At 35.2% G+C, this 13194-nt stretch overlaps 1 pseudogene; it reads left to right on the forward strand.

Annotated features, from left to right (window-relative positions):
- Positions 1-7475: 7475 nt before the first annotated feature.
- On the forward strand, positions 7476-8055 carry LOC112915606 (COP9 signalosome complex subunit 8 pseudogene; annotated as a pseudogene).
- The last annotated feature ends 5139 nt before the right edge of the window (positions 8056-13194 follow it).

Consider the following 13194-nt stretch of genomic DNA (forward strand, 5'->3'; position numbering starts at 1 on the left):
TATTACCTTCTCTTTCTGCTAACTTTCTGCCTCCTATTGGAGGGTTATATTCAATTTATTTTTTAAGAGTTACAGTATTTAAGATGTAGTTTCTTTCTAGAATACATAGCTGCTTGGACTTAGGTTCTGGGGAAACTGTTCTAATTGCTCATTATCAGTTGTCTGTTTTATTTACCACAGCTTTCCACTTCTAATTATCTTGGGTTGATTTTGCTGTTGGCTGAAATCCACTCAAGGGCTTCCTTCATGACTTTCTCCTAAATATCCTTTTTTGAAGTTTCAGCTTTGTTGTCTTAAGTTCCCGACAACTCAATGATAATTTTTGGGTTGAAATTGTTCTGAAAAATTTGTAACCACTGCTCCATTGTCATATGACATTTGCTGTTTATGTGGAAGAGACCATCGTGTATGCTTGTGTGTGACTTAACACAAATTTGTTAGCTTACTGTTCTGGAGGAGAAAGGACCAAGATTAGCCTCACTGGGCTAAAATCAGGATGTCAGCAGGGCCACATTTCTTGGTGGGAGTTCCAGGGGAGAATCCATTCTCTGGACTTTCCAGCTTCTGCAGACTGCCCCCATTCCTTGTGGCCTGCCTTCCAATTCAGTTGTGCCACCCTGGGTCCCTCTCATGCTGCCATCTTGGATTCTCTCTCATGCCTGCCTCTTCCCTCCATTTATAAGGATGGTTTCAATTGTATTGTGCCAACCTGGATAACCCCCAGGTTATCCTCATCCCTAAATAAACTGATTACCAGCCTCAATTCCATCTGCAATCTTAATTCTCCTTTGCCAGCTAACCAATCATTCTCTATTTTCTGGGGATTAGGACATGGGCATCTTTGGAATCCTATTACTCTGCTACTATAGAGCTTTTTAGTTTATCATATATATATATATATATATATACACACACACACAGTAATATATATAGTATATATATATTTCATTATATAATATTTTCAGATGTACAACATAGTGATTTAATGGGTCTATATATAATGCCATGCTAATCACAATTGTAGCTACCATCTGTCACCATACAATACTATTAAAGCATCCTTGACTATATTCTCTATGCCATACCTTTTATTCCCATGACGTATTCAATCACTACCTGGAAGCCTGTAACTTCTACTCTTTTTTACCCATCTTGTCCATGTCCCCACCCTTACCACCTTCCTTGGCAGCCATCAATTTGTTCTCTGTACATATGGGTGTTTTTTTATGCTTTTTGTTTATTCATTTGTTTTTTAGATTCCATGTATTAGTGAAATTATCTAGTATTTGCCTTTCTGACTTATTTCACTCTAACATAAACCTTCTAGGTCTATCCATGTCACAAATAACAAGATGTCATCATTTTTATGGCTGAATCATATTCTATTATATATGAATATATAAATATACATTTATGTATATATGTATTTGTATGTATATATATATATATATATATATATATATACACATACATACATATATATGCATACCCCACATCTTCTTTATTCATCAACACCTGGGTTGCTTCCATGGCTTGGCTATTGCAAATAATGTTGCAGTAAACATCAGGATGCATATATCTTCTCAGGCTTTGTTCTTTGGGTAAATACCCAGTAGTGGAATTACTGGATCATATGGTAGTTCTATTTGTAATTTTTTGAGAAAACTTCATATTGTTTTCTATTAGTGGCTGCACCAGTGTACATTCCCTTTAACAGTATATAAGGATTCCTTTTTCTCCATCCTTGCTAATATTTATTATTTTGTGTCCTGTTGATAGTAGTCAATTGACCAGTGTAAGGTGATGTCTCCTTTTGGTTTTAATTTGCAATTCTCTGATAAAGAGTTATGTTGAGCATATTTTTATGTGTCCATTGACCATCTGTATGTCTTCTCTGGAAAAATGTCTATCTCCTCTGCTCATTTGTTTGTTTTTGGTGTTGAGTTGTGTAAGTTCTTTATATACTTTAGATATTAACCCCTTACTGGATATCTCATTTACAAATATTGTTTCCTACTCAGTAGGTTGTCTTTTCATTTTGATGATAGTTTCCTTTCACTGTGCAAAAGCTTTTATATTTTGGTGTAGTCCCAGTATTTTATTTTTGCTTTTGTTTCCCTTGCCTGAGGAGACATATCTAGAAAAATGCTGCTGCAGCCAATGTTAGAGAATTTATTGGCTGTGCTCCCTTTTAGGAGTTTTATGGCTTCAGTTCTCACATTTAGATCTTTAATCCATTTTGAAGCTATTGTTGTGCATGGTGTAAAAAGTGGTCATTTCATTCTTTTACATGTAGCCAGCCAGTTTTTTCCAAGCACCATTTATTGAAAGGAATATCTTTTCCCCATCGTATATTCTTGCCTCTTTTGTCACAGGTTAATTGACTTTATAAGTGAGAGTTTATTTTGGGGATCTCTATTCTGATCCATTTATCTGTACATCTATTTTTGTGCCAGTACTATACTGCTTTGTTTACTATAGCTCTGTACTATATCATGAAATCTGAAGTTGTGATAGTTCCAACTTCTTTCTCAAGAGTGCTTTGGCTAAGCAATGTATTTTGTGGTTTCCTACAAATTTTAGTATTTCCTGTTGTGTAGTTTGGTGAAAAAATGCTATTGGTATTTTGATAGGGAGTGCACTGAATCTGTAGATTGCTTTGGGTAGTATGGATATTTTAATTCTTCCAATCCATGAACATGGGATATCTTTCCATTTGTGTCATCTTCAATTTCTTTCATAGATGTTTTACAGTTTTCAGAAGACATGTCTTTCACCTCTTTGGTTCAGTGTATTCCTAGGTTTTTTATTTTATTTTATTTTGCTACAATTGTACTTATTTGCTCTCTTATAAGGGATTTCCTTCTCTCTTTTTTTTTTTCTTGAGGAATTTGCTCTTTATACCTTTTTTCTCATGAATCCTTTTCATTTTAACCTTTTAATTTAATAGCAAAAAGGCAATATCTAGTATTGGCTAGCTCTTGCCACAGTAATAGTATATAACTACCCACATGGAAACAGTGGCATGCAGTGATAAGCATTGTTCATATGCCTGAGTTTGGGCTGTGGCAGCTCTGCTCTTGGCTGTTGATTGCTGGTAGGTAGGGAGGATTTGCTCTGTGTATCTCCTTTTATGATCCAGGATAATGGGGCCCTGAATATTGGGTCATAGATTTCTCTTTTTTTAACGATTTTATTTATTTATTCATGAGAGACACACACAGAAAGAGAGGCACAGAGACACAGGCAGAGAGAGAAGCAGTCTCCATGCAGGGAGCCTGACTTGAGACTTGATCCCAGGTCTCCAGGATCACACCCTGGGCCAAAGGCGGCACTAAACCACTGAGCCCCTGGGGCTGCCCGGGTCATAGTTTTCTAAAGCAATAATCACAAGCTTATAAAGGACATGCAAAATCTCTCAAAATCTCAGTAGCTCCTAGGCTCTAAACAGGCCTACCATATGTCTACACATATTCCCAAAGTCATTACTTGCCCAAACATCAATGGGGCAGGAAATGATTCTCCAATAATAGGTAGCAGGGAATGATTTGCTGAATAATCTGATCTATATATCTCAATATTGATTTTTCTACATCAAATTTTCTTGTTCTGTGTGTGCCTTTTTTAATATACAGATTTAATCCTTTATTTAATTAGTATTTTCATTTATGTAATTATCAACTTGTCTTCTATTTCTTAAACTTCAACCACTCTCTGCCTTCAGTATTTAAAGCTGAAAAATTTGTCTATGCCAGTATTTTGATTGTTATCTGAATTTATTCAGTCGCTGTAAAGTCAGAACTTATTTTAAACATGTATACGAATGATCTTTATCAATTTGTTAATATTCCCTAAATTTATCCTTTTACCTTATTCATTTCCTTATTCACTTAATACATATATTTTAAGTGCTTATTGTGTTATCAGCGACCCATATGGATAAAATAGTTACAGAATTATGTCATGTACATTTTAATTTTGAAATTAATCAAATGAACAAAAGCATTTAATTGATGATAGCCTGAAGGCTTTAAGGGAAAAGTAACTTTAGACTATAACTTCAAATAACCATTTGTTGATTCTTGTCTTTCTTTCCCTTCCTCTTTCCTCTGTATATATACATATATATATTCTCTACTTATATATGTGTATATATATATATGCACACATACATACATACTCATATATGTATTCTCTCTCTCTTTTTTTTTTTTTGATGAGAATAAGTTCTACTCTCTCAGCAAATTTCAATTAAACAATACAGTGTTATCAACTATAGTTGCCATGTTGTATTTCAGGTACTATAAAGATTTGCCTAATTCTGGACATCACACATATATGAAATTATAAATATTTGCTCCTTTGTAACTTTTTGTTTTGTTTTGCTTTGTTTTGTTTTTATTTAACATAATGTTATCACGGATCATCCATGTTGTAGCATGTAACAGTTTTATAACCACATAATAATCAATTGTTTGGATATACTGTATTTTATTTATCTATATATCAGTTTTTGGACTTTTCTACTTTCTGGCTCTTTTGAATGATGCTGCAATAAATATTCTTGTGCAAGTTTTGTATAGACATATATTTCATCTCTCTTGAATATACACCCTACAGTCATATGGTAATTCTGTATTTAACTATTTGAGAAATTGGCAGACCATCATTCAAAGTGGCTACACAATTTTACTCTCTCACCTGCAATATATGAGATACCCATTTCTCCACATCTTTGCCAATATGTATTATCCTATTATTTATTCTACCAATCCTAGGAGGTGTGAAGTTAGAAGTTTAAGTTTTAGGGCTCTTCAGGGAAATTAGAATTACTACAGGGAACTGATCCATAAGAAGAAAAAATTATAACCTGGTTCTAATCCTGAAAATGAGGGCACTCTACATCACATTTGTCCAGAAAGCTGAACTTAGTCTCAGAAGTCTCTCCTTGAAATTTAGTCATCATATCTAATTCAAAATTATCCAGTAATTTTGAAGGGTTTTTTTTTACTGCTTGATTAAATATAAAGCATGATTTAATAGTATATGTCTGTTATTCATAGCTTCACAACATTGTGAACATTTTAGTAACTCTCCTCATTTTATGTCCTGATTTTCCAGTACAAAAGGCAGATAACCTCAACTGTAAACTTCTCTATGCTTAAGGTGCAGGTGTATGACCTAGATTCCAATCAGTCAGAAACAACTAACCAAGATTTGTGTTTGGAGTCAATCAGTGTGGTAATGAAGACTCAATTCTTCATGAATTGTGGTGACAGAAATGCTCGTAGCCAGATGCAGTACCAGTGACTGGTACTAAATGGTGTGTTTTGGCATAGTTTCTACTTTCTGGCTCTTGCCAACAATTAGTATTTTACTAATCTACCAAGAATTGGTTTTGTTATTTGTATTCCCAATTGATAATGTTCTAAAATATTTTTCCAATTTACTTCGAGTTATATATAAGCCAATAAAAGAATTATATACATATATAAAATAATCCCTTTTATTCCCATTACATTCCCTTTTTATAATTCCAAAATGATAACATTAGAGAAATAATAAATATTGATTTAAGTATAGCAAAAAGTTCATGTCAACACTGTTCCAATGGATATTTTACTATGCAGGCTTTTACTTTTTATCTTTTTAAAATTATGGCTTTATATCAAATAAAAATTACAGATATTACAAATCTGTTTACATATTTTTATTTGCATTCACTTCTATTTTCTTCAGATTTTGAGGGAGCATTTTTGTTACAATTTTGTACAAATTATTTGCTTTGTTTGCATTCTTTTCTTTGATGCCTGCATTAAAAACAAGATTTCTGGCCACAAAACCTGTTCATACAGAAATGCACCTCCAACACTATGCCAGGAAGGCTTTATCTTGCCTGTGTGAAAAAATATTCTCAGGAAACTTCCTGTGCAAACTACTCTCATAAATTATGGACTACATTGGAAGTTACAGAATGAGATAAAGTGATTGGTTCTGCTGTTAGCAGAGAAAACCAGAAAGAATAAAATAACATTTTATGTTTATGCAATTTAATAATTAAAATAATATTAAAACTCTCTGAGAAAAACAGACAAATGTCTATCTTACTATATTTCTTTCACTTCTTTCTGTAGTTTCCCTCATTCTATTTTTGGCTTTTTCAGTCTTCATTATACATGCATAATAAGGAATTGTAGGTATGGTTTAACTAATAGTATCATACTGAAAAATACTGAAAAAATAACTTCTTCTACAAAAATAAAATGGTAATATCTGTATTTCTTTGTTTACTTTGTGAAATTTGAGGTTTCCTAATCCAGTACCATGTGGCAAGATATGGGGATTTTTTATGAATTTATTTTTTATTAGTCTTCAATTTGCCAACATATAGAATAACACCCAGTGCTCATCCCGTCAAGTGCCCACCTCAGTGCCCGTCACCCCCACCCCCTGCCCACCTCCCCTTCCACCACCCCCAGTTCATTCCCAGAGTTAGAAGTCTCTCGTGTTCTGTCTCCCTTTCTTATATTTCCCACTTATTTTTTCTCCTTTCCCCTTTATTCCCTTTCACTATTTTTTATATTCCCCAAATGAATGAGACCATATAATGTTTGTCCTTCTCCGTTTGACTTATTTCACCCAGCATAATACCCTCCAGTTTCATCTACATCGAATCAAATGGTGGGTATTTGTTGTTTCTGATGGCTGAGTAATATCCCATTGTATATACAGACCACATCTTCTTTATCCATTCATCTTTCGATGGGCACTGAGGCTCCTTCCACAGTTTGGCTATTGTGGACATTGCTGCTATAAACATTGGGGTGCAGGTGTCCCAGCGTTTCACTGCATCTGTAAGAGATGGGGATTTTAAGAGGAGACAGATATCCCTAATTTTTAGAAAATTAAATCACACTATTGCTTTTTGGTGTTGCCTGGAACATCAAAAAACACAGAAACTAGGCTTTTTGTGGCTAGATCATCACGGCAATGGTTTGTGAGGTACTCCCACTCCAATACTAGCAGAATTTCAGGGTTCTGAAAGCATTTGAGAGGCTTGGAAAACCAAACAGCCAAAAAAGCCTCTAAACATCAACAGAGGGGATCCCCGGGGGGCTCAGCAGTTTAGTGCCTGCCTTTGGCCCAGGGCATGGCCCTGGAGACCCAGGATCGAGTCCCACATCGGGCTCCCTGCATGGAGCCTGCCTTTTCTTTCTGCCTGTGTCTCTGCCTCTCTCTCTGTGTGTGTCTCTCATGAATAAATAAATAAGATCTTTAAAAAAAATTAAAATAGAGGGACAGTCGTGGGTCGGCTCTGGTGAGGGTGCCCCTGCGGGACCGGCTGGGAAAATGCCAGTGGGTGATGGTGGAAAGTGCCTTCAGTTTCAAGAAGCTGCTGGATCAGTGCAAGAACCAGGAGCTCGAGGCTCCTGGAGGAATTGCCACTCCCCCCGCCCCTTGCCCCCGTGTATGGTCAGCTCTTAGCTTTCTATCTGCTCCACAATGACATGAATAATGTAAGATATCTTTGGAAGAGGATACCACCTGCTATAAAGTCTGCAAATTCTGAACTTGGGGGAATTTGGTCAGTAGGACAGAGAATCTGGCAGAGAGATTTCCCTGGGATCTGTATGACCATCAATGCACACCAGTGGTTGGAGACGGTCCAGCCAATCAAGGAAGCACTTAGAGATGCAACAAGAAGAAGAGCCTTTGCCCTGGTCTCTCAAGCCTGCACCTCCATAATTGCTGATGACTTGGTGGCCTTTGTTGGGCTCCCTGTGGAGGAGGCTGTGAAAGGTATATTGGAACAAGGATGGCAAGCCGACTCTACCACAAGAATGGTTATGCCCAAAAAGCTAGTGCAGGGGCCCTGGATGTGTCCTTTAACAGGTTTATTCCCTTATCAGAGCCCGCCCCAGTGCCCCCAATCCCCAATGAGCAGCAGTTAGCCAGACTGACTGAGTATGTGGCTTTCCTTGAAAACTGATGTATCATTCTGAGTTCAAGATCCACCTTCAGAATCCTGTATACTGACAGATATAGAAATGTAAATTTATTGGATGGATGAAGCACCTCAGCATTCCTTACTGAGTATGTGATAAAATACTTATATAAAGTATATTATTATATATTTTGTCCTTAAACATTATGCTGAATAGTTGTTGAAACAATTCTCATTTTGTAATATTTGACAATTTGGATGGAGCCCGTCAGTATTATGCAGTTTGTATTTCCTAGTGACTGACATAAAACAGCTCTCTGCTTCATGTAGGTCAGTGGTTGTCAGCTGTTTGCCCCTGCCCCAGCGTACAGCACACCCCATAGGCCCTGATGGTTGATAGTTGCAGTGATTCCTTTGGGGTTTGAGGAGGACTGTCCAGAGAGAGTCTCTGAGCTGCCAGGGATTCTGATGCACCCCCTTCAGAGAATATGCTCTCCTTTCTCCTCACCTCCTAAATATCACTCTTAATGATATGCTGAAGTGTAGCTGAGGAACAGAAGACCACTTCCTCAGTCAACCAGTTTCTTAACTTCGATTTTTTCCTGATAGTGTGAGTACATCCATTGCTGGCAGTGGAGGGCTGGCCATGAAAATGCAACTATTTAAGACCTTCAGGAGAAATGTTAGATGTAATAACTCCTTTCAGAAGAAGGGAATATTAGGGTGGAACTCATTATATTGGCAAAGAAGCTATTAAGATAAGTGATCCAGTTTGTACAACTGTCTTGCAGCCTACTGGTTGCTTATTTTTATCCTTTGGTTCAAGTTCTGCCTTTTGGAGAAATACCGAACAAGTCTTGCAGTTTTTGTGTGATGCCCTCTGAATATTTGGAGGTGTTTATTGTATCTTCAGGTTAAAAGCCCCCCTGCTTCATTTATTCTGCATTTGTTCAATAAATATTTAATTGAAAAAAAATTAAACATTGACAGAATATATAGAAGTCTTCTCTGGAAATTAAAAAATATATATGACATTTTCATATATTAAATTTTGGGGAGCATTTGTCAGGACCACTTTCTATGCTTGTCTAGTGCCAAAGTGTTTATCCTTGTACATATCAGATATTCTTTATCTGATAAGGGGAATATTGTTCTAAATGTCTGCTGATAAATTAGCATATTCAAATCATCTAATAGGCATCTACTCAGATCACTGTAATACTGTTCAGGAACTATACAGTCATTCAGGATATAGTACAGCCATGTGGCCATGGTTCCTTTATTGCTTTCTTAGTAACAGCTGTACATTATCTGCTATTCTAGGCCCTTTCCTTCATCCTCTGTTTATATTGTTCAGCTTCGGATCTTGCCACTGTCTGTACTCTATTTCTGTGTGTCTTATGCAAAACTCTTCAAGACAGGACTGATTGGTTTGGTTAGAATAACTCATATACCAGTATTATTATTAAGCTCCAGATTCACCTATGGTTGGATGACTTTGGGCCAGATATCCTTTCCATGCCCACTCAGCTGTTGTAAGAATGACTGAGCCTTGTACTCAGCTTTTCAAGGGAAAAACCCTCTGAAGTTTTAATAAATTTACTATTTACTATTTATTTAATAAACTTACTATGTACTATTATTTTATACCATACTAAGATTGCACTATTTAATGAATTCCTCTCGTATTATTTTAATACTATACCATTAGTTTAGTGTATCTGCATATACTCATTACGTTCTGATAGTGTTTAATGACACATATGCTATTTCATTCTCATTAAAAATCATTTTGGGATAAATGTATAAATGTGAAAAGGATTTAATAGTAAAATCTGAAGGTTATACATTTAGTAAGTAGAACATATGGGATTATAACTGATCCATATCTGACACAAACATTAATATTCTAGAACGAGCAGATACTTAGCCAAGTCTTTTATACAATACCAATAATATACATGTGGTTCCAGTATATCCAGCTTCACTGAAGGTCAGAAATGGATACAAGTCAAGAGAATGAGAAGACAAGCCACAGGTTGGGAGAAAATATTTGGAAAAGATGTATCTGACAAAGAACAATTATCCAAAATTACAAAGAATATTTTAAAATGAACAGTAAAAAATGAATAAACCAATTGATAAGTAAGCAAAAGACCTGAATAGACATGTCACTAAAGAAGCTATATAGATGAGAAACAAGCTTTTGAAAAGATACTCATCATCCTATGCAATTAGAAAACTGTAAATTAAAATAGCCATGAAATAATGCTACTAATCATGAGGAAATCTCAAATCAAAACCATAATGAGATCACCTCACACCTGTTAGGACGGTTATTATCAAAAGACAAAGATAACAAGTGTTGGTAGAGATAAGAAAATATCTGTGCTCTGATGGTGGGAATGTAAAATGGTGTCGCCACTATGGAAGATAGTATGAGACTTCCTCAAAAGATTAAAAACAGAACTACCGTATGAACCAGGAATCTCATTTCGGAGTAAATATCCAAAAGAATTAAAATCAGGATATCAAAGAGATTTATGCACTCTCAGGTTCATTGCACCATTATCCATAGTATCCAACAATCTAAAGGTTGTTTAACAACTGTATTGCTAAAGAATCTTTGATATGCACATATAATCTGAATATTACTCAAAAAAGAAAATCCTGCCATATGCAGAAACCTGTATTAACCTAGAGGACATTATACTATGTGAAATTAGCCAATCAGAGAAGGGAAGGTACTACATGATTCTACTTACATGGGGTACCTAAAGTTGCCAAAGTCATAGATAGTAGAATGGTGGTTTTCAGGGTCTAGGAGAGGGGAGTTGGAGAGTTGCTGTTGTGTTCAGTATGAAGTTTTACTTACACAAGATGAGTAAGTTCTAGAGATAGGCTATACAGCATTGTGTCTATAGTTAACAGTATTCTATTGTACACTCAATACGTTTTTAAAAAGGTAGATCTCGTGGTAAGTGTTCCTAATAGGATAAAAGTAAGATAAATTTAAAAATTAAAAAAAAAAGGATAAAGTAGTTGAGATGTATGAAAGAATATAATGAACAACTATTGGATAAGTTATGCTTTTTTTTCTCCATCTCAGGAATTTTACTTTAGTGGGTTTCTTTTTAATTAAAACCATTCAATAAGATCTCTCAAGTTTTCAAAGCCAAATAGGTATCTCAGAAATTAGATTTAAGGCATCCCTAAAGAGCAATTGATTTAATGCTGATTTAAAAACCATCCTACAGAATATGCCGTTTGGTCTAAATAATTTTATTAGAGAAACTCTAGGTTCATGTAAGTTTTGCCATCTGAAGCTATCAGAAATAATCTATTTTATGAAGACATTGGATATTATAATTCAATTTATTTGGATGCCTAATTTACACTTTTCATTGTTAATATAATCTTAAGTTAATCTTAAACATCTATGAATGTAAAGTAGCCTAAGGCCAGTAAACTTATTATAGAAAATAGAGTTTGATTAATTATGTTTTCTGTAATACAGTAAAGTAAATATAAAACAAACTAGATCACAGTTAAATTTTTATAATCTGGTAAAACCAGGGCAAAATCATATTATCAAATTTAGGTGATGTACTTAATTTGAAATATCATATAGAATTTCTTCCTTTTCATATTTGTAAAATCATATTAACACTTTAAAAACAAGAAAAAGCTTCATTCCTTGCAATTTTATAACCAACTAAATAAGGATAAATCTCCTTTTAAAATTGCTGTCTAAATAGCAAAATTTTCCTTAGAAAGCTAAACATTATTCTAAAAATACCTAAGTATTCAGTCTTTGTAAGCCAATTAACATTGGAGCATCTGAAGATTTTTTAAAACCTTATAATCTGATATATTAATTTACTTCCATTTTGTTTTATAGCTTACTGTGTTGACTAGATATTCCTAGAATATACACATCATGACAAATTTTATAAGCAACTGAAAAGGCTAACCATAATTCTAATCAAAACGGATTCCAATGAGGGAGGAGGGCATAACTGTTGATAGGTTAGCAGTACCATGCTTCACATAGAACAGACACAGAAAGGTTGTCTTTTACAGATGAAAAACACAAAGAAATCCTGAAAAAGGCTGCAATAGCTTCTCTTCTCCCCCCACATCACAAGTAGACAAATAATCAAAGCTGAAACTTTAGGGGCACCTGGGTGGCTCAGTCAGTTAAGCATATGCCTTCAGTTCAGGTCCTGATCTCAGACTCCTGGGATGGAGCCCCACAAGGAGCCCCTTACTCAGCCCCTGCTGAGTCTGCTTCTTCCTCTCCCTCTGCCCCTCCTCCTACTCATGCTTTCTCTCTCTCTCTCTCTACTCTCTCTCTCTCTCTCTCTCTCTCTCAGATAAATACATAAAATAAAATAAAATTAAAAAACACACACTGAGATTTTATTGGAAAAAAAATTTAAGACCCTCGGAGAATTAAAGCAAATTTTCACAGGAGACTGTAATTTTCTCTATGACTCACTCATGGTGTGGGGCACCAAAAAACTAACCTGAGCAAAACTCCATGAAAGCTAATGTTTTAATGTTCCTTTGGCAAGTAGCAGGGTGTTTGTGAGTGAAGCTCCTGAAGAAATCTCAGTGGAACCCTCATACTGTTAAAGTGTAAAAACACTACTGAAGGTAAGAACAAAATGAAACAAAGAACAACAAAATACATACAAACAAACCTCAGTCTGTTAATTTTCAAGAGAAGGAAACCCTTGAGAAGTGATTGAAGGGTTTCCTAAGGGTTTCCTAATAAGTGGTATAATGAGGAATTTTTAAGCAAAGAGAAGGGCAGGGTTCATTTTAGTTAAGCTAATTAAGGGTTAAAAGCAAAACTTCCCTATAAGCCTGTACTGAGTTTATTAAAATAAGTCCCAGTGGTGCTTGTTTAGGAAATAGTCTTTATTTCAGTCCAGGAAGGGTCTGGTGTATTGTGGTGTAGTGGAGTCTCTCAGAGTTTGTGGGGTTTTTACCTTCTTCATTTGTTAGAGTCACTTGTAAGAAATCACTACATTTAGTTTTGATGTTGCCTAGGCAAGTGTCACATTAACTATAAAATGTTCTTTTTGTAAAACAGATCAGAGAAACTACAAAGAGTGAGCTACATTGCTGCAATAAAAGCTTTTTTTTTTTTTCAACTTGCAACTTTTAAAGGACTTTCAATTTTGGTCAGAGAAATAGAAAAGTTATGGGCTTAATTTTTAGCAGCGTAGATAGTAAATAGG

The sequence above is a fragment of the Vulpes vulpes genome, chromosome 14, assembly GCF_048418805.1.
Source record: "Vulpes vulpes isolate BD-2025 chromosome 14, VulVul3, whole genome shotgun sequence".
Taxonomy (NCBI): Eukaryota; Metazoa; Chordata; class Mammalia; order Carnivora; family Canidae; genus Vulpes; species Vulpes vulpes.